Source organism: Schistocerca gregaria, chromosome 1 (genome assembly GCF_023897955.1).
Source record: "Schistocerca gregaria isolate iqSchGreg1 chromosome 1, iqSchGreg1.2, whole genome shotgun sequence".
Taxonomy (NCBI): Eukaryota; Metazoa; Arthropoda; class Insecta; order Orthoptera; family Acrididae; genus Schistocerca; species Schistocerca gregaria.
In genome coordinates this window covers 479,723,032-479,744,953 of record NC_064920.1, presented here as the reverse complement: position 1 = coordinate 479,744,953, position 21,922 = coordinate 479,723,032, and the positions used below count along the sequence as shown (strand labels likewise).

The following is a 21,922-nucleotide window of genomic DNA, read 5'->3' as shown; positions in this document are numbered from 1 at the left end:
GCCTTCAGACTGAAGAACATAACAACAACAGTAAATTATGAAAAGTAAGTTGGCTTTTCTTCCCTGGGATGTATCTTTCTTTCATTTATTTCAAGACTAGCGAGCCACCCGAGCCTAGACGCACGACTTATCTGGCATAGCAGTAAATTTGTTTAGAGAGCTGCGTGAGAACTACGGGTAGAGTTACGATTAAAAATTCAGAGAACAAAGCCAGGTAACTGAATATCATAATTTGCTTTGAATTCAAACAGTTTAAGCAGCACACACAAGGACAGTTCTCAGTAGGCACGAACGTTATCTGTTCCATATTTAATTAGAGTTTGGAATGCCATCTTGGGCACTGAGGGGAGCCGCGAGCTGCCATGGCCCTCAGTCATCATAGCTGCATCGCCAGTTGCACACATTCTATGGACATTTGCCAGCCACCTAACTGTAGTGTCATTATGGTACTGTCCACCTGACCGAAGTGGAATTTGCCATGAGCTATGTCACTTGTCGGCTGCTAAACTCCAACGCCATTCCGGCACGAGATAAATTTTCTGTGTTAGGTTTTCTCGCAGTTCCCAATGTAAACCACTGCAAAGCACCCTCTGCCATGCAAAATCGGTAGGATGTACTCTCTGGCACAAAATATTGGTGTGAAGCACCCTCTGTCATGAAACATCAGTTTGAAACATGCTCTGCTATGGTGCATAGGTGCTAAGTACCTTCTACCACACTCGTCCAGGAGACAGTACCACTCGTTTCACAACATGGTACGAAGCATCCCTCTGCCACGCAATATTGGTAAAAAGCACTCTCTGCCATACAACGTTGGTATGAAGTACCCTCCACCATGTAACTACGGTACACAGTACCCTCTACAACACAACGTTGGTACAAAGAATCCTCTGCCCTGTAATGTTTGTAAAAAGCACTCTTCACCATACAGCATTGATACGAAGCACCCTTCACCGCACAACGTTGCTACGAAGCACCGGCTGCCATGTAACACCAACAAAATGTACCCTCTGTTGTACAAGGTGCAAATAGAATACCTAATTCATAGGATAAAATGAAAACCATATGGTCAGCTGTGAAGGAATTTCTGGTCAGCAGCCCAAGATCGACGAAATAAAGTCAGTTCGTAGTAAAAATATTTTTGTTACTGATAAATCAGATATATGTACAATATTTAACAATCATTTTCTGAGCATTGTAGATGAATTAAATAAAAATTTAGTTTCTGCAGGGAATCATACGACTTTCTTGGCGAATGCCTTTCCGAGATTGGTGTCTAAAATACTTCTCTGTGATACAGACAGTTGTGAGATTGAGTCAATAATTAAATCACTGAAGACTAATGACTCTTATGCAAATGATGGAGTGCTTATCAGAATATTAAAAGTACTTTTCTGCACATATTAGCTCTGTATTTAGCCATATTTGTAATTTTTCCTTTAGGAGTGGTCAGTTTCCCGAACGATTAAAGTACTCACTAGTAAAACCGCTCTACAAACAGGTATAGAGGGATAATGGAGACTATTTTTAGAGCTATTTCTATGCCATCAGTGTTTGCTAAAGTTACGGTATTGAAAAGGCTGTGTGTATAAGGATAATTATCATTTTATTTCACACGATTTCCTATCAAATGTACAGTTCAGCTTTATAAGTCGTTTAACAACTGAAAGTGCTATATTCTCTTTTCTCTGTGAGCTACTGGACAGGTTAAACAAAAAGTTTCGAACGCTAGGCATATTTTCTTATTTAACTAAGGCGTTTGACAGTGTTGATCACAAAATATTCCTTCAGAAGTTGGACCATTACGGAATACAGGGAGTAGCTCACAATTGGTTCACCTCTTACTTTAGCAACAGACAGCAAAAGGTCATTATTCACAATGTTGAGAATGGCTGTGATGTGGGATCTGAATGGGGTACAGTCAAGTGGGGGGTGCACCTGGGATCAGTGTTGGGGCCACTCCTGTTCCTTAATTATATAAATGATATACCTCTAGTATTATGGGTAACTCTAAAATATTTCTGTTTGCTGATTACACTAGCTTGGCAGTAAATGATGTTGTTTGCAACATTGGCTCTGTTTCAAATAGTGCAGTTCATGACCTAAGGTCATGGCTTGTAGAAAATAAACTACTGCTAAACACAGTAAGACTCAGTTTTTACAGTTTATAACACACAGTTCAACAAAACCTGACGTTTTAATTTCACAGAAGGGGCATATGATTAGTGAAACTGAACAGTCCTAATTTCTAGGTGTTCAGATAGACAGTAAACTGTCGTGGAATGTCCATGTTCAGGATCATGTTCAAAGACTTAATGCTGCTATTTTTACTATTCGGACGGTATCTGAAGTGAGTGATCGTTCGACACGAAAATTATTCTGCTTTTCTTATTTTCATTCGCTTATGCCGTATGATATTATATTTTGGGGTAACTCTTCCCAGTCTGGCAACGGCCTTTCCGCAGTGGATACACCGGTTCCCGTCAGATCACCGACGGTTAAGCGCCGTCGGGCGTGGCCGGCACTTGGATGGGTGACCATCCGGGCCGCCATGTGCTGTTGCCATTTTTCGGGGTGCACTCAGCCTCGTGATACCAATTGAGGGGCTACTCGACCGAATAGTAGCGGCTCCGGTCATAGGAAACCATCGTCACGACCGGGTGAGCAGTGTGCTAACCACACGCCCCTCCTATCCTCATCCTCATCTGAGGATGACACGGCGGTCGGATGGTCCCGATGGATCACTTGTGGCCTAATGATGGAGTGCTATCTTCCCAGTCTAAAAGGATATTTTTGGCTCAGGAACGGGCGGTTAGAACAATAAGTGGTGTAACTTCACGAACCTCTTGTCGATCCTTGTTCACAAGTCTGGGTATTTTGAGATTGGCCTCTCAATATATATATTCCTTACTGTCATTTCTTGTTAACAATATTAGCTTATTCCCAAGAATAAGCAACATTCACTCAGTTAATACTCGGCAGAAATTAAACCTGCATTTGGATCGGACTTCCTTAACTCTTGTGCAGAAAGGTGTGCAGTGTACTGCGTCATCCATTTTCAATAAGCTAATGCTTGAATTCAAAAATCTACAATAATCCACGCGCTTTCAAATCAAAACTGAGAAGTTTCCTGGTGAGTCACTCCTTCTATTCTGTTGAGCAGTTCCTTGAAACATTAAGCTGATTCTTGTTGTAATGTTGATTGCGATTACTTAAACTTATGGCTTGACATTTTTCGGGTTGATAAATATTTCACTTTTATCTGTTATTACTTTTATGTTGTAATTTCATGTACTGACACGTTCTATGACGTTGAAGATTTGCTCCTCAATTTGGTCCTACGGAACTTGACGTGTAAATAAAAAATGAAATGGAATGGACGCATAGACTGATTCATAGGTAAACCAAGCGGCAGATTTCGGTTCGTTGGTAGCATACCGTAGAAATACAGTCGGCTCACAGACGATATTACTTGCAAAATACTTCTTGCGATCCATCCCCGTATATGACTCAAGTGTGTAGGACCTGTGCCAAACACGACAAAATAGGATACTTTGCTGTCTCATGCGACGAAACCGCCGAAGAATCGGGTCACGCAATGATGTTAATTTTGTGATAAAACCGTACTCACTGATATGTATTCTCATGAGCACATCACGTAAAGTTAACGGTGGTTCACTAAACGTATAACATTGATAGAACCGCGAGAAATACGAGTTAATTCCAGAGTGCATCTCCCACGCCAGGTGAATGGATAGATTGGATTACTCACATTACCACGAACGATGCCTTGATCGATTGCAGCGAATGGATGTGAATGTGATCTCAAGAAATATTGTGATTTAGTATGCATACAGTGTAGCTGTGTAAAGTGCACAAGTCAATAATATTACTAAGTTCTGTCGGACTCATGTTATGTGAAGCGCTAGCGTAACATCTCCTTTATTTCCCCTGCAGTTATGCGTTATCGTAGTAATATTTCAGCTTCATCGCAGTTCAGTACTGCGGAGGAGGAAGTTAACGAGAACTGTACAGGACAGACAAGTGGGACAAGCACGTGGTAATTAAATATACAGCTTCCTTCACCCATGACAACCAAATTAGTTCGCTTACAAAATGGCAGCACGAGTGGTGAAAGGTTCGTTGGACTCATGAGAGTGTGTCGCGTGGACACTGTAAATACTGGAGGGGCAGACAGTTCAAGACAGACGCGAACTGTCCCATGAAAGCCTACTTAGGCCATTTCAAGAACTAGTTTTAAGTGGTGTACCTTGCAATGTACTACAATATCTTATGCAACGCTCCCGTAGGGACCGCAAAGACAACATTAGTATGACGGAGGCGCTGACAGAGGAGTTTCAGCAATCACTCATCTATCTCTCCATCCACAGATGTAAAAAAAAAAGAAACTCTAATAACTGGTATAGTGAGAATTAGCTTCTCCCTTACCCTTCACCGTGTCTGGTAAAGCATTAATGTAGATTTGTATGTAATACAGAGGTCGACGTAAATATAATTTTGAACATAATGTAGCTTGAAACTTCCTGCCTAACAGGTGTAGGAAAACCATTGACATTCAAAACGGCTTCCAGTCTTCTAGAAATGGATAGATGAGTATCCTGTGAGATCTTAAAGGGAATTTTGTACCATTCTTCCTGGAAAAAAGGGGCACTTTCAGGTAACAATGACGGAGTTGGACAGGGATCGCGCACACTTTTGTTCAAACCAAACCACATAGGCTCAATAATACTGAGATTCGGTGACTACGGTTGTCATGATAAATGAAACAGTTTATCTTCGTGCTCACAAAAGCAGTCTTTGACGATGCGAGTGTGTGAACAGGGGCCCTGCCGTCTCGGAACACAGCTTCATCACTGGGAAACAAGCATTGTATCATGAGGCGGACGTGATCAGCCGAAATTGGCACATAATCCGTGTCAGTAAAACGATCTCCCAGAGTAACCATGGGGAGCCTGGAATATCACGATGTGGCTACCCAGATCATCACCAAACTCCTGCCATATTTCTCTGGCGGGACGTAAACTCGACAAGAAGTTAGAAACAATGCGAAACAAGACTCATCTACCAAACCACTTTCTTACATTGCTCCATAGTCCAAGCTTTATGGCTTCAGTACCACGTTTTCCCGTTACCGGCATTTGTATCACAGATTCCAGCTCGCTCTGCAGTTCCTTACCTTTGGAGCTCCCTTTGGTTTTTAGTGCTGACAAGGTTCGCGGGAGTTGCAACTGCCGTCCTCTTACTTTTCGTCACAATCCTCTTCAATGGCCGTCGGCCACGATCACTCAACACACACTTTCTTCCGTGTTGTGACTTGACGGATGAGGTTTTTTCACATTCCCTGTGTGCGGTACAAATCTTCGATACGGTGCCTCTTGAAATACAATACATTTCGGATACCTTGGTTATCGAAGCACCCACCATACAAGTACTAACAATTTCCCCGCGCTCGAACGCGCTTAACTGCGACTCGCCCTTGCTACCTATTGAGGACGTTGCACAAGTGTCATTCGTAGTCGAATACAACAGCGCAAACTGCAAGCCTTCCATATTTCCGTAAAACGTCTATTTACAATGGAAAATGCCGCATAGGATAACGGTAGCAACTGTATCTCTAGCTCGAATTAGCCCGGTGGTGCGTTTGTCGGAAACGCGTGACCGCAGCTGCAGCTACGGTAAGCAGGCTAACGATCTGGGGCACACGTGGGCCGTCTGCTTTAAGCGTGCCACGCCGGCTGTCCCACTTGCCGGGGCGGGGCGTGTCCGGTTTCAGCGCATCGAGAGCCGCGCCTGTCACCCAAGAGGCGATGCTTCACGTGGAACCTTCACGAAACGCCACGAGCGCCAAGCGAACTGACCACTGTCCCGCTACTGCTAAAAACATCAGCGTGGTCCACAAACATTTCTTCACTGGAATGGTAAAGTATAAACTAGCAACAAAACTTAACACCCGAAGGAAACAAACAGCGATAGTACCTGTATGTGCGATCAGTTTGGTTCCGTCGGATGATCTGTGAAGCATTTCGTGGACTTTGCTGTTGTCAACAGAAAAACTGCAACCCCAGACGACTGCAGCCAAACACAGAAAGACATACAGAAGTTCGGCGATATTTGCAGGGACTGGCAGTTGAACCTGCAAGGAAATACATCTACATGGAGACTCTGTAAATCACTTCAGTGCCTGGCAGAGGGATCATCGAACCACCTTCACAATAATTCTCTATTATTCCACTCTCGAACAGCGCGTGGAAAAAACTAACACCTTAATCTTTGCCGGCCGCTAATGGCCGTGCGGTTCTAGGCGTTTCAGTCTGGAACCGCATGACCGCTACGGTCGCAGGTTCGAATCCTGCCTCGGGCGTGCATATGTGTGATGTCCTTAGGTTAGTTAGGTTTAAGTAGTTCTAAGTTCTAGGTGACTGATGACCTGAAATATTAAGTCCCATAGTGCTCAGAGTCATTTTGAACCTTAATCTTTCCGTGCGAGATCTGATTCCCCTAATTTTCTCCCTATGTAGGTCGGCGTCATCAAAATATTTTCGCATTCGGAGAAGAAAATTGGTGATTGAAATTTCGTGAGAGGAACCCGCAGCAACGAGAAACACCTTCGTTTTAATTATGTCCACCCCAAATCAGGGATCATGTCCGTGACACTCCCTCCCTTATTTCTCAATAATACAAAACATACTGAATTCCTTTGAACTTTGTTGATGTACTCCTTTAGCCCTATCTAGTGAGCATCCCACACCACGCAGCAGTAGACCAAAAGAAAACGAACAAGCGTAATGTAGGCAGCCTCTTTAGTAGATTTGTTGAATCTTCCATGAGTTCTGCCAATAAAACGCAGTCTTTGGTTCTCCTTCCCCACATTTTCTATGCGTTCCTTCCCATTGAAGTTGAGCGTAATTCTATTCAGTTAAATATACTGCCTTTAGATCTCACTGATTTATCTTGTAACCGAAGTTCAACGAGGTCCTTTTAGCACGCGTGTGGATGACTTCACACTTTTCATTACATAAGGTCAACTGCCAATTTTCATACCACACAGATATCTCATCTACATCGTTTTGCAAATTGGTTTTGTTTTGATCTTCTGATGAATTTACAAAACGATAAACGATAGCATCAGGTGCAAACAACCTAAGACGGCAGCTCGGTTTGTTTCCTAAATCGTTTACATAGATAAGGAACAACAGAGGGTCTATAACACTACCTGTGGCCTCTCTCATAGGAAATCAAGAATCCAGTCACATAACTGAGACGATATTCCATAGGCACGCAGTTTGGTTAGAAGACGCTTGTGAGCTACGGCGTCAACAGAATTCTGGAAATCTAGAAATACAAATCAATCTGTGATCCCTTGTCGGTAGCAATCAACACTTCGTCTGAACAAGGAGATAGCTGTATTTCACAGGAACGATGTTTCCTAAATCCGTGTTGACTTTGTGTCAATAGACCTTTCTCTTTGAGGTAATTCATAATTTTCGAACACAATATATGTTCCAAAATCCTGCTCCATATCGACGTGACTGACATGAGTCTGTAATTTAGGGGATTACTCCTGTTGCCTATCTTGAATATTGGTGTGATCTGTGCAGCTGCAGCCTTTCGTACGAATCTTTCGGCGAGCGAGCGGTTTATACGACGGTAAGTAAGGAGCTATTGCATCAGCACGCTCTCAAAAGAACCTAGCTGATATACAGTCTGGACCGAAAGACTTGCTTTTATTAAGTGATTTAAGTTGCTTCACTAGTCCGAGGATATTTGCTTCTAAGTTACTTATGTCGACAACTGTTGCTTACTCGATTTCTGGAATATTTACTTGATCTTCTTTGGTGAAGAAATTTCGGAAGGCTATCTTTAATAACTGCTTTAGCAGCACAGTCAACATAGTACTTCCATTGCTATCGCGCAGAGAAGGCATTGATTGTGTCTTGGATTTTCTGTCAGGTTTCGAAACAGAGTTTCGTTGCGGAAACTATTATAACCATGTCGAACTGAAGCCCGGGCTAAAGTTCAGCTTCTGTATAAAAATCCGTTCGTTTAAATTTGACATGCTTGTTCCGTTGTTTCTGCAACACTGTTTCGACCTGTTTTGCGTACCATGGGGAATCAGCTCCCTCTTTTGTTAATTTATTTAGCATAAATCTCTCAATTTCTGTAGAAACTATTTCTTTGGTCTCAAGTCCTATGTGGTCTGCACTTCTTCATTTTTACTTTGGAATGAGTGGAGATTGCCACTCAGGAAAGCGTGATGCGAGTTTTTATCTGCTTTCTTGAATAGATACATTTTCCATTTATTTTTGGAGGATTTGGGAGTTACGGTATTCAGTCTCGCTAAGATAACCCTGTGTTCACTAACCCCTGTATCCGTTTTGAAGCTCCTTGTTAGATCAGGATTATTTGTTGCTAAGAGATGAAATGTGTTTTCAAAACGGTTTACTATTCGAGTGGGCTCATGAACTAACTGCTCGAAATAATTTTCAGAAAATTGGTTTAGCACAGTTTCGGATGTTGTTTTATGCGTACCTCCGGATTTAAACATGTATTTTTCCCAACAGATTGAGGGGAAATTAAAGTCCCTACCGCCTATAATTGTATGAGTAGGGTGAATGTTTGAAAGTAGACTCAATTTTTGTTTAAACTTTTCAACAGCTGTATCATATGATTTGGGAGGTCGATAAAAGGACCCAATTATTATTTTACCCCTGTTGCCAAGAATGACCTCTATCCATACTAACTTGCAGCAGCTATCTACTTCAGTGTCGGTACAAGATAAACTGCTCCCAACTGCAACAAACACGCCACCGCCAACTGTATTTAGCCTACTTTCTAAACACCGTTAGGTCCTTCGCAAAAATTGCGGATGAACTTATCTCCGTCTTGAGCCAGCTTTCAGTGTCTATAAAGATTTGAGCACCAGTTCTTTCTATTAGCGCTTGAAGCTCTGGTACTTTCCCAACATAGCTACGACAATCTACAACTGTTACACCGATGGTTCCTACACCTACGTTCTTCCTGTGTTCGATCTGCACCCTTCGAGACTGAAACCCCTTTTTTTGTTCCCCCGAGACCCTCTAAGCTATTACACCGCACAGTCCACGCCACACAGCCCCTGCTACCCGTGTAACCGCCTCCTGACCTATTTAGCAAAACCAGAAACCACATTACCGTATGGCACAAGTCGAGGAATCTACAGCCTACCCGTTCACAGAGCAATCTGAGCCTCTGATTCAGATCTACAGCAGTAACCTGAAGTCATAACCAATGTGTCCCAACACCGTGACGTCCAGAGTAACAGCGATGTGCCTCTCCAAAACAAGGGAAGAATAAGATCTCTCCACTAGTCACGGTCATACTCGACGACGATGGTCTTCCGGTGTAGTGCAGGACCACAATTCTTCGCTAAGCACTGTGCGACGCAATTTATCAACATTCCATGCTTCCCGATCATGGCACATTCTAAATGCAGAGTTTGATCATGGGAAGATACTTATGAGTGTAATAACAATAATAATAATTCAATCCGAAAAGTCTTCGGAAGGCGCAGTGGGACCAACCAACTAACGTGTTATCCTCAGCCGACAGGCGTTAGTGGATGCGGATATGAAAGGGCATGTGGTCAGCACACCACTCTTGTAAGCTTTCGTAATCGGAGCCGTTCCTTGTCAGCCAAGCAGCTCCTCAACTGGCCTCACAAGTGATGAGAGTGCATCCCGCTTGCCAACAGCGCTCGGCACACCCGGACGATCACTCATCCATGCGCTAATGAAGCCCGACAATTTCGATGGTCTGATGGGAACCGGTCTTACCACTCTGATAGGCTGTTTGCCAACAATAATAATAATAAAAATTAAATATATAAAACAGAAGAAAAGTAAGTAAGAAAAGAAGGGTAAGAAGAAGGAATGTAAAAACATCATAACTGGGAGAAAAAGAGGATAATCTAAGAATTGGCTGGTTGGATGTTGCCGATGATTTTGCCAGTTAGGTGAATCTACAGTTCATGCAACAATACAGATAAATACGCTACAAGAGACATCTTCAAAAGTAGGCCTATGTATATCTCTTGAAAAAATAGTGTATGTGACACGTGCGCAAACTGATTACGGATAAATAAGAAACGCTGCAAATTTTAAATATCTAAAGCAAATAATACAACTGAATGCTTTGACACAGAAGTTAACTTAGCAAGAGCAAGGCAAGTGGAAGTTGCTTTTCAGTTAACAGAAAACTTGTACAACAAAAAATCCTTATTCATAAGTGAAAATTTCTAGCACTGCGACACTGTCTTTAGGCCAGACTGCCTCTGAGCTTCGGAATGCCTTTCGGTAAATACAACCGAACATTTAGAAGCAATACAAAAAAGGAAAAGAAAATGGGCAGGAAAATATTGGGACCAAAATGTGAAACTGGAAATTAAGGTACAATAAAGAAGTATATGAAAGAACAGAATAAATATGGATACAGTGAGGAAGAGAACAGTTGTATTCTATGGCCACTTAAAAATATCAGATAATAAAAAAATAGCGTTTTTGACAGAAACCCGAAAACACCAATGAGGTGGCTCAGAGGCTTTAAAAGAGACCTGAGGGAAATGAAAATAGTGGAGGAAGAAATGAAAAAAGAGAAAAGTTTAGAGTAAGAGCAAAAAGTTTCAGTGGCTTTCAGTAGAAACCAAAGAAAAAGGCAAGTGGAATATGGAACGAAGAAAGGAGAGAACAAAACGGAGAAAGTGTAAAAAACTACTGGAAAGGAAAAAAGGAGACAAGAAAGAAGACAGAAGTTATTTCATACGGTCTTCAGTTGACCACACATGTACAAAACACGTTTAAAAAATTAATATAATAAGAACTGTAACTTCTTTAGATCAGTGCTTAGTACTTTACTATAGCAGAGCGTCCCCGAAGCTGCAGTTCAGAGAAATACAGCACTGCAGAATCATACGTCCGCCAAATTTGCTGTACATGCATCATTCACTTAATTTAAAACCTATAACACAAACACTCTCACAACTTTAACAACGTCGTCAGTTATACAATATAAATCAGCATTTCAGTAAGCACTGCGATTGTACACACTGGTCTGCAGGCTGTGGCTATGGGAATCTGTAAACGTGAAGAACATTGTTTCTTTCAGTAATTTGTGCCTACGGTCCAGACCCACCCGGATAGCCGAGCCCGTTGACACGATTCCGGGCTTCGGGGAGGGCGTGCCGCCTCGGAATAGAATCCTCCCGGGAAGGTCAACGACGAGTGTCAGTATGCCGCGCTGCCTGGATGCGGTATCTAGGCGGTTTCCCACACATGAATAAGTGAATACAGGGCTGGTACCCACGTACTGCCTCATTTACAGATTCGTAAACATTTCGGAAACGTCTCCCGCTTTCGCATGGTTAACACAACACGCACATAGATGTGGTACAAAAACTCCGTGAGAGTGGGGAATGGGAGGCAAGTGGAAAGTGCATCCGGTCACTTTGCTCCACTAACATTGCCAAATCCAGATTAACATGCCGAGCCTCGAAAGACAGGGTATAAGGCCAGGAAAAAGACGTTTTCTGCCTACGTTCAGATAGATTGTGTTTTTTAAATGGCTCGGTCTACGGCTTCTGTCCTGTGTTGTTCAACTTCCTGTGGTTTGTCGATTCTAACAGTGGACTCAATAACCCCGTCGGATTTGTTGTTGGCCGGCCGGAGTGGCCGTGCGGTTCTAGGGGCTACAGTCTGGAGCCGAGCGACCGCTACGGTCGCAAGTTCGAATCCTGCCTCGGGCATGGATGTGTGTGATGTCTTTAGATTAGGTAGGTTTAATCAGTTCTAAGTTCTAGGTGATTGATGACCTCAGAAGTTAAGTCGCATAGTGCTCAGAGCCATTTGAACCATTTGTTGTTGACAGCAGGTATGACCAGGCCACAAATTTGAGCCTTTGCCAGGCTAGTGTGTGACTAGTAAGTTACGAATTGTGTATGACGTTCCTGTAGAGCATATGATAAGAGAAAGAGGCCATACGTTGATCTTTGTTGGAAGACATTTGGCAACGAACTTTACAAACTCAGAATGAGGGCTTCTGTCCCAAATTTGGGCTTCCAAGTTCTGAAAGAACAACCAGTGCTTGTGACGCATTTCACAGTACACAACCAAGTTTGTATGATATTGCTGACGGTATCTTTCGAACTCAGATAAACTACCTACATTGAAATGTACGTATGACACATATAGTCCCCATTGATATAACAACGAACTTCAAAACTGGTTTCAAAGTACAGAAATGGAACTATGAGTTTTTTATAAAGTGAATCCTATTATTAACAGAATGAATGAAAAGAATTTCAGTGCCTCTTTAAATATCTCGTGGATGCCACATTATGGGCATGAGTGTTTTGCCAAGCATTTTTAACCACACCTTTGGTTGATATAGCTTAGCAGTCATAGACAGTCCTGTTGTTGTCTTCAGTCCTGAGACTGGTTTGATGCAGCTCTCCATGCTACTCTATCCTGTCAAGCTTCTTGATCTCCCAGTACCTACTGCAACCTACATACTTCTGAATCTGCTTAGTGTATTCATCTTTTGGTCTCCCTCTACGATTTTTACCCTCCACGCTGCCCTCCAATGCTAAATTTGTGATCCCTTGATGCCTCAAAACATGTCCTACCAACCGATCCCTTCTTCTAGTCATGTTGTGCCACAAACTTCTCTTCTCCCCAGTCCTATTCAATACCTCCTCATTAGTTACGTGATCTATCCACCTTATCTTCAGCATTCTTCTGTAGCACCACATTTCGAAAGCTTCTATTCTCTTCTTGTCCAAACTATTTATCGTCCATGTCTCACTTCCATACATGGCTACTCTCCAAACAAATACTTTCAGAAACGACTTCCTGATACATAAATCTATATTCGATATTAACAACTTTCTCTTCTTCAGAAACGCTTTCCTTGCCATTGCCAGTCTACGTTTTATATCCTCTCTACTTCGACCATCATCAGTTATTTTACTTCCTAAATAGCAAAACTCCTGTACTACTTTAAGTGTCTCATTTCCTAATCTAATTCCCTCAGCATCACCCGATTTAATTTGACTGCATTCCATTATCCTCGTTTTGCTTTTGTTGATGTTCATCTTATATCCTCATTTTAAGACACTGTCCATTCCGTTCAACTGCTCTTCCAAGTCCTTTGCCGTCTTTGACAGAATTACAATGTCATCGGCGAACCTCAAAGTTTTTACTTCTTCTCCATGAATTTTAATACCTACTCCAAATTTTTCTTTTGTTTCCTTTACTGCTTGCTCAATATACAGATTGAATAACATCGGGGAGAGGCTACAACCCTGTCTCACTCCGTTCCCAACGACTGCTTCCCTTCCATGCCCCTCGACTCTTATGACTGCCATCTGGATTCTGTACAAATTGTAAATAGCCTTTCGCTCCCTGTATTTTACCCCTGCCACCTTTAGAATTTGAAAGAGAGTATTCCAGTCAACATTGTCAAAAGCTTTCTCTATGTCTACAAATGCTAGAAACGTAGGTTTGCCTTTCCTTAATCTTTCTTCTAAGTAAGTCGTAAGGTTAGTATTTCTACGGAATCCAAACTGATCCTCCCCGAGGTCCGCATCTACTAGTTTTTCCATTCGTCTGTAAAGAATTCGCATTAGTATTTTGCAGCTGTGACAAATTAAACTGATAGTTCGGTAATTTTCACATCTGTCAGCACCTCCTTTCTTTGGGATTGGAATTATTATATTCTTCATGAAGTCTGAGGGTATTTCGCCTGTCTCATACATCTTGCTCACCAAGTCTCTGGAAACGCGAAGGAAAATGCTGTAGTGCCAAATTAACCTATATTTTCCTCCACGTACAGTTGATTTGATTCAAATATTGACTGCTAAGCGCAGCATATCTATTTAAAAAAAAAAAAAAGGGACCTCGTGCGCCGTTGACCACATCATGAGCAGGCAAATTCTGGGTCTGTGCGCAGCCTGAATCACCTGTCTGAAAAGTACCGTGTGTTAACGGCAGTTCGTAATACACTACTGGCCATTAAAATTGCTACACAACGAAGATGTCCTACAGACGCGAAATTTAACCGACAGTAAGAACATTCTGTGATATGCAAATGATTAGCTTTGCAGAACATTCACACAAGGTTGGCGCCGGTGGCGACACCTACAACGTGCTGACATGAGCAAAGTTTCCAACCGAATTCTCATACACAAACAGCAGTTGGCCGACGTTGCCTGGTGAAACGTTGTGATGTCTCGTGTAAGGAGGAGAAATCCGTACCATCACGTTTCCGACTTTGATAAAGGTCGGATTGTAGCCTATCGCGATTGCGGTTTATCGTATCGCGACATTGCTGCTCGCGTTGGTCGAGCTCCAATGACTGTTAGCAGAATATCGAATCGGTGGGCTCAGGAGGGTAATACGGAACGCCGTGCTGGATCCCAACGGCCTCGTATCACCAGCAGTGGGGATGACAGGCATCTTCTCCGCATGGCTGTAACGGATCGTGCAGCCACGTCTCAATCCCTGAGTCAACAGATGGGGACGTTTGCAAGACAACAACCATCTGCACGAACAGTTCGACGACGTTTGCAGCAGCATGGACTATCAGCTCGGAGACCATGGCTGCGGTTACCCTTGACGCTGCATCACAGACAGGAGCGCCTGCGATGGTGTACTCAGCGACGAGCCTGGGTGCACGAATGGCAAAACGTAATTTTTTTAGGATGAATCCAGGTTCTGTTTACAGCATCATGATGGTCGCATCCGTGTTTTCCGAGATCGCGGTGAACGCACATTGGAAGCGTGTATTCGTCATCGCCATACTGGCGTATCACCTGGTGTGATGGTATGGGTTGCCATTGGTTACACGTCTCGGTCAGCTCTTGTTCGCATTGAGGGCACTCTGGATAGTGGACGTTACATTTCAGATGTGTTACGACTCGTGGCTCTACCCTTCATTCGATCCCTGCGAGACTCTACATTTCAGCAGGATAATGCACGACCGCATGTTTCAGGTCCTGTACGGGCCTTTCTGGACACAGAAAATATTCGACTGCTGCCGTGGCCAGCACATTCTCCAGATCTCTCACCAAGTGAAAACGTCTGGTCAATGGTGGCCGAGCAACTGGCTCATCACAATACGCCAGTCACTACTCTTGATAAACTGCGGCATCGTGTTGAAGCTGCATGGGCAGCTGTACCTGTACATGCCATCCAAGCTGTGTTAGACTCAATGCCCAGGCGTATCAAGTCCGTTACTACGGGCAGAGGTGGTTGTTCTGGGTACCGATTTCTCAGGATCTATGCACCCAAATAGTGTGAAAATGTAATCACATGTCAGTTCTAGTATAATATATATGTGCAATGAATACCCGTTTATCAACTGCATTTTAATGGCCTGTAGTATAGTAGCCCGGTTAACAACGCCTGTTAACGCGACCATTTCCGCGACGGGGAGGTACAGTCAGTTACGAATCGAAGCCCCCCGGCGGATCAGCGACGAGGCTTCGCTGTGCCGGCCAGTCTGGATGTTGCTTTTAGGGAGTTTCACACAAAACACTGATGACTGCCGGCCTGGTTCTCGTGTTCCGCCTCAGATTACACTCTACGCAAACGTTGATAACACTTTCTCGCTCTTGCACACAAAATTTACTCTACATGCAGACATAACAGGCATACTCTTTCCGTACTGTGTGGTGAACAACAGACTGATAACCTTCCCTGTTTGGTCTCCTTAAACAATGAACCATCCATACGCAGGTTGTAGTTTCTAGAATTCCTTGTCGTGTTCAACGCTCTTAGTTTTCATGCCTCATTATTCCCCTAAACCGAGCGGGGTGGCGCAGTGGTTGGACACTGGACTCGCATTTCGGGAGGACGACGGTTCAATCCCGCGTCCGGCTACCCTGATTTAGGTTTTCCATGATTCCCCTAAATCACTCCAGGCAATTGCCGAGATGGTTCCTCTGAAAGGGCACGGCCGACTTCCTTCCCCATCCTTTCCTAATCCGATGAGAGCGATGACCACGCTGTCTGGTATCCTTCCCCGAACAACCAAACCAAACCTATTCCCCTAAAGTAAGCTACAAAATTTGGAAATTGATACACGTAAAAATATAAACACTTCTACATAATCGTTTTTACTGAGGGGAAGGAGCGGGAGGAGGGGGGGGGGGGGGGAGTGATCATAATCCCCACCACCACCGTGACTCCCAATCCACTCGCATCTGCACCTGTTGCTCTGTTACCTCTGACACTGTCAAGCTTCTGGATGTCAGTCGAAAGGCTGATGATCCGAGAACTGAAGAAGTGACACTCAGCAGGGGTGTTCGGTCGGGCGGCGAAGCGCAAAATGAAGCCTATTGGCGGGTGGGCTTCCTGCAGCAGAGAACAGTGGCCGGCCGGCGCTGCCTTATCTGACAGCGCAGGGCACCGCGCTGCACTGCTGGGCTAGCAGCAGACATCCGCTCCCGAGGGACGCGCCGCTAAACCGCCCACCTGCCCCGCGCCACGTCAACCGCATCCGGACAGGCCGGACCACCCCTGCACAGATCCCCCCGCTGTCTCCTAGCAACACTGCTCCGTCTCGTCACCGCTAGCGATCTAGTCAGGCTCATTTCGGTGCCGACAAACTAGGCACCGCCTGAGCCGTAGTTAATAAGTTGAAAGCAGCAGCGCTCTCCCCAGATTATGGGCGATCGAACCTCTGTTACAGAAGGCACGTTTATCAACGTAAATGCAGATTGCGGAGCAAAAGGAGGCTACGGGACAGATGAGTGTCCAGATAGAATAGCACAAGAGTGCAGTTTACCATACTGTCGACAACAACATCGAAATCACCGGGGAAGAGGCACCAAATCAGTTGGAGAATGAGGGGGAACGAATTTGCTGTACTGTTATTCAAGATGCAGTTCTCTCCTTTTCCTTAAATGATTTAGAGAAAATGACGAGGAACAGGCAATGATCAGCATAAACAATGCGACAAGTGCCCATAGTGAAATTATACTCCGCATGGAGATGTTGCACGGGCGTGACGCACTAAGCGAAATACATAAAGTGGACAAAAATATGGAACAGCCAAAAACACAACACATTACTGTACCTTTAGGTGCAGTGTTGGCATTCAAAACAGCTTCCAATCGTCTCAGAATCGATAAATACAGAGCCTGTATCGTTTTAAAAGGATTCGTATACCATTTTACCCGCAAAATAGTGGTAACGATGAGGGAGCTGGATGGCGATCACGCACGCGGCTTCCCTGCAAAAAAGCCACAGTGACTCAGTAATACTGAGACCTGGTGACGGTGCTGCCCACGGGAGATATGACAGTTCATCCTCCTGCTTACAAAATCAGTTGTGGACAATGAGCGTTGTGTGAACACGAGCGCTGTCCTCTTGGAAGAAAGCAGCATCATTGAAGAACAAGCATTGTAGCATGGGGTGGACCTGATCAGCCAGAATAGTCGGATATTCCATGGTACTGATGCAACGTAGGAGTAATCACGCAGCCTATCGACTATCACGTTATGGCTGTCTAAATCGTCACCGAATCCACTCTGTGTTTCACTCTTGGGACGTAAACTGGACCTGAAGTTGGGAACTGTGTGAAATAAGACTCATCCGTCCAAATGACCTTCTTCCATTGCTCCACAGCCCAGGATTTATGGCTTTGTCACCACGTTCTCTTGTTACGGGCATTTGTGTCATGACTGCATTTGGAATTCCACCTCGCTCTGCAAATCCCCTCTTACGGAGGTACCTCTGTGTTTGACAGAGTTCGCGAGTACAACACTCAGCTCTGCAGTGACTTTTGCTGCTGTCGTTCCTTATTTTTAGTCACTATCCTCTTCCTAAACCACTCAACACACACTTTCGTCCGCACTGTGATTTAGCGGATGGTGTTTGTCCACTTTCCCTTTCAAATGGTTCAAATGGCTCTAAGCACTATGAGACTTAGCATCTGAGATCATCAATATCCTAGACTTAAACCGAGCTAACCTAAGGACATGACACACATCCATGCCCGAGGCAGGATTCGAACCTGCGATAGTAGCAGCCACGTGGTTCCGGACTGAAGCGCCTAGAACCGCTCGGCCACAGCGGCCGGCTCCACTTTCCCTTTATGTGATATAAATCTTCTTGGGGAAAAAAATGTGTGTGAAATCTTATGGGACTTAACTGCTGAGGTCGTCAGTTCCTAAGCTTACACACTACTTAAACTAAATTACCCTAAAGACAAACACACACACCCATGCCCGAGGGAGGACTCGTACCTCCGCCGGGACCAGCCGCACAGTCCATGACTGCAGCGCAGACCGCTCGGCTAATCCCGCGCGGCTTCTTGGAAAACTAAACATTTCGGCTGCCTTCTGGTTACGGAAGCAGGCGTCATGCGAGCAGCAACAGTTTACAGTCGATCGAATTCACTTGTCTCCTGAGGACATCGCACAGGCGCTATTCGTGGTCAGATACAACAACGCGACCTGTAGGCTTGGCCAACGCAACCTGCAGGCTTGGCTAACATCAGCATTCACGTTCAAGCAAGCATTCCTCGCGGTGTTTACGTCTTCTTGTCCAACCTCTGTATACTATAAGGAGAGCAGAGACGAATGTGGAATCATTCTAGCAAATTTACGAGCCACAAGTGAAGAAATGTACTGATATAAGCGAGTCTGACAAAGGGCAGATCGCTGTGGCCCGGCGCCTGGGAACGAGCACCTCGGGAACAGCGAAGCTGGTCTGCTGTTCGCGTGCTGTTGTCTTGAGCATTTATGAGAAGTGGCTGAAGGACGGTGACATCCCGAATAGGTGAGAAGGTGTTGGACGTCCACCCCTCATCACAGAACGTGGAGTTCAGAGGCTTGCCCTCTCTATAAAGCAGGATAGGCGTGATTTGTGGCACATCTGACATTAAGGTGCAATGCTGGTGTAGGCGGAAGTGTTTCGGAACACACAGTTCAGCTTATATTGTTGAACAAGGGACTCCGCATCAGACGACCCTAGGTGTAGCGCTTAGCAGCTTAGCAACACCACGCAGGAGCTCACAGCGTCGACTCCAGACGCAGACAGCCTCGACTCATGTGTCCGTCGATGCCAAATTCTCGCGACACGACGGACTTAACAGAAATTAAGACTCCAAGGTAATGGAGAAGAGAGCGTGTTGTTATCTCGCATGGCACCAACTGTTCTGCCAGGGTTCACGTTAACAAAGAACGAGTAAGCCACGATAAACGAACGAGGCTCGTACGAACGAGGCACGATCGAGCAACGAATGAGGCTGAGCAACCCGTCTCCAGCCGCTTACAACGCGAGTAGTGCGACTGCATGGTTAAAAACGTGATACGCATTGCCATTCCTAAAGGGTAGCTGCACTTTATTATACATGTTACGTCTTTACAGGGGAAGCAAGTACTTTTTCAGTTCTAGGGTTGTCCTCTCGACATGCTAACACCGCGATGAAAAGTAACAAACCATCTCCTTCCGCGACCGTACGGACTACGAACAAGTTTTGAACGCAAACAGCTCTTCCTAATTGTCAACAGCATGTGGAGATTTTTAGTAAAAATGATTTATGGAAATTACACAATTATTTTGGCATCACTATATGATTGTCCTATTCTTCCACAAAACTTCTGCACTTTCAGAATTAAACGAATTATTAATTTATCGGGAGATATCTGAATTTTAAGTTAATGCACTTGCTTATTATACACCTAATCGAACAGTGATCGCGGTAATTCGATTCGTCATGTCATCAGTTGTCAGAATCTGTTAACGGAATTCAGTTGCTCTGTTTCGTAACATGCTGTTCCTTTGTGTGGACTGGATGTAATGGTTCACTTGGCTTCGTAAACGTGAGCATGACTCGCTCTGGAAAAGTATATGACCTACACCCGGATAAAGATATTATACAAATTAGTGCAACAGACGAGTAAAATTGGCTGTAGGACTGTCGAAAAGCTCCTCTGAGACAGAAGGCGTACATCAGGAACCCCAATTTTTTCTTTAACTGTTTATTCTTTTCGTGGACTCTATCACACATGACTACAGGAAGTCCCATTGCTTTACCGGTAAGCTTACGTCGACGTGCTTGCTACCGCTACCAGGAACAACATGCAACAATTAACTGAAAATTGCATCTTCGATCTGCAGAACATGGTTTGTGCACACAGGCCAACACGTCCAGATACTTATAAGTCATACAAACCCGTGGTTCCATTACATAAAGTTGTACCGCACAAGAAAGGGTTGAAAGTTTTCGTTACTTGGGCTATTGAGCAGCACAAATCATGATCCATGGGCCAAAGTCAACGCAACATGGATTCAGATATGTAAAATGACTGGGGATCTGTGTGACACCAAATCTCCTGTCCCAAATAAAGTCCAGTGTGTCGAACAGTCTTACTCCTGCCGCTGTGTATGACTGAGAACGTCGGCTAACGCCGAAAACTGCGAAAACTGCAGAGTAGTCCTTCCATGTTATGGATATGCTGATGACTGTAGGATAAGAGGAGCACCTCTGTCAGACCACATACGGTGTATAATTTATTCAATGAATATCTAACAGATAGAACCCAGTACATTATACTGGACGGAGAATGTTCAACAAAAAGGAAAGTAACATGAGGCGTGCAGCAAAGAACAGCAATAGGACATCTAACATTACATAAATGAGTTATCAAACAGAATCAACAACACTATCAGGTTTACTGCTAACAATGCTGCTGTGTGTGGTTGGAAAGAGAAGCAGGAAGACTTGAACAAAATTTTTAGCTCGCTTTAAATGTAGATAAATGGAAGATAATGGCGATCACAAAGGGAAATAACTCAACAGTATTCAATTACAAGATTAGTAGTGAAGATCTTGAGCATGGCACATCATACAACAGAAATGACAAAAAAAAAAGGGTCAAGGCATATAGCGATACGCACATAAACAGATGACGGTAGTATCGCGTACACAAGATATAAAAAGGCAGTTCATGTCAAAGCTTTCGTTTGTACTCAGGTAATTCTTGTGAAGAGGTTTCCGACGTGATTGTGGCCACACTCGTGAATTAACAGAGTTTGAACGCGAAATGGTATATGGAGCTAGACGCATGGGACATTCAATTTCAAAAATCGTTAGGGAATTGAATATTCCGAGACACACAGTGTAAATCCTGTGCCGGGAATACCAAATTTTAGGCATTGCCTACCACCACGGACAGCCCAGTGGCTGACGGTTTGCACTAAACGACTGAGAGCAGCGGCGTTTGTGTAGAGTTGTCAATGCTAACAGGCGAGCAACAATAACCGCTGAATCAATGAGGGACACACCACGAACGTATCCGTTAGGACAGCGCTGCGAACATTGGCGCTGATTGGCTGTTGCGGCAGACGACCGACGCGACTGCCATTGTTAAAAAAATGGCTCAAATGTCTCTGAGCACTATGGGACTTAACATATGTGGTCATCAGTCCCCTAGAACTTAGAACTACTTCAGCCTAACTAACCTAAGGACATCACACACATCCATACCCGAGGCAGGATTCGAACCTGCGACCGTAGCAGCCACGTGGTTCCGGACTGAAGCGCCTAGAACCACGGTGGCGCCAATGTTAACAGCTCGACTTCGGCAGCGGTGCCTCTCCTGGATTCGTGACCATATGGGTTGGGACCTAAAGGACTGAAAAACCGTGACCTAATCACGTGAGTCCTGATTTCAATTGGTAAGAGCTAATGGTAGGGTTCGAGTGTGACGCGGATCTCACGAAGCCACGGATGGACCCAGTACGCCAACAGGGCACTGTGCAGGCTTGAGGTGACTCCATAATGATGTGGACTGTCTTTACATGGATGGAAAGGGTTCTCTGGTTACGTTCGGCTACTTGGAGATCATTTGCAGCCATTC

The 21,922-nt window shown here is 44.3% G+C and overlaps 1 pseudogene; it reads left to right on the top strand.

Annotated features, from left to right (window-relative positions):
- The first annotated feature begins 2,446 nt into the window (after nucleotides 1-2,446).
- On the top strand, nucleotides 2,447-2,565 carry LOC126290273 (5S ribosomal RNA; annotated as a pseudogene).
- Nucleotides 2,566-21,922: the final 19,357 nt, after the last annotated feature.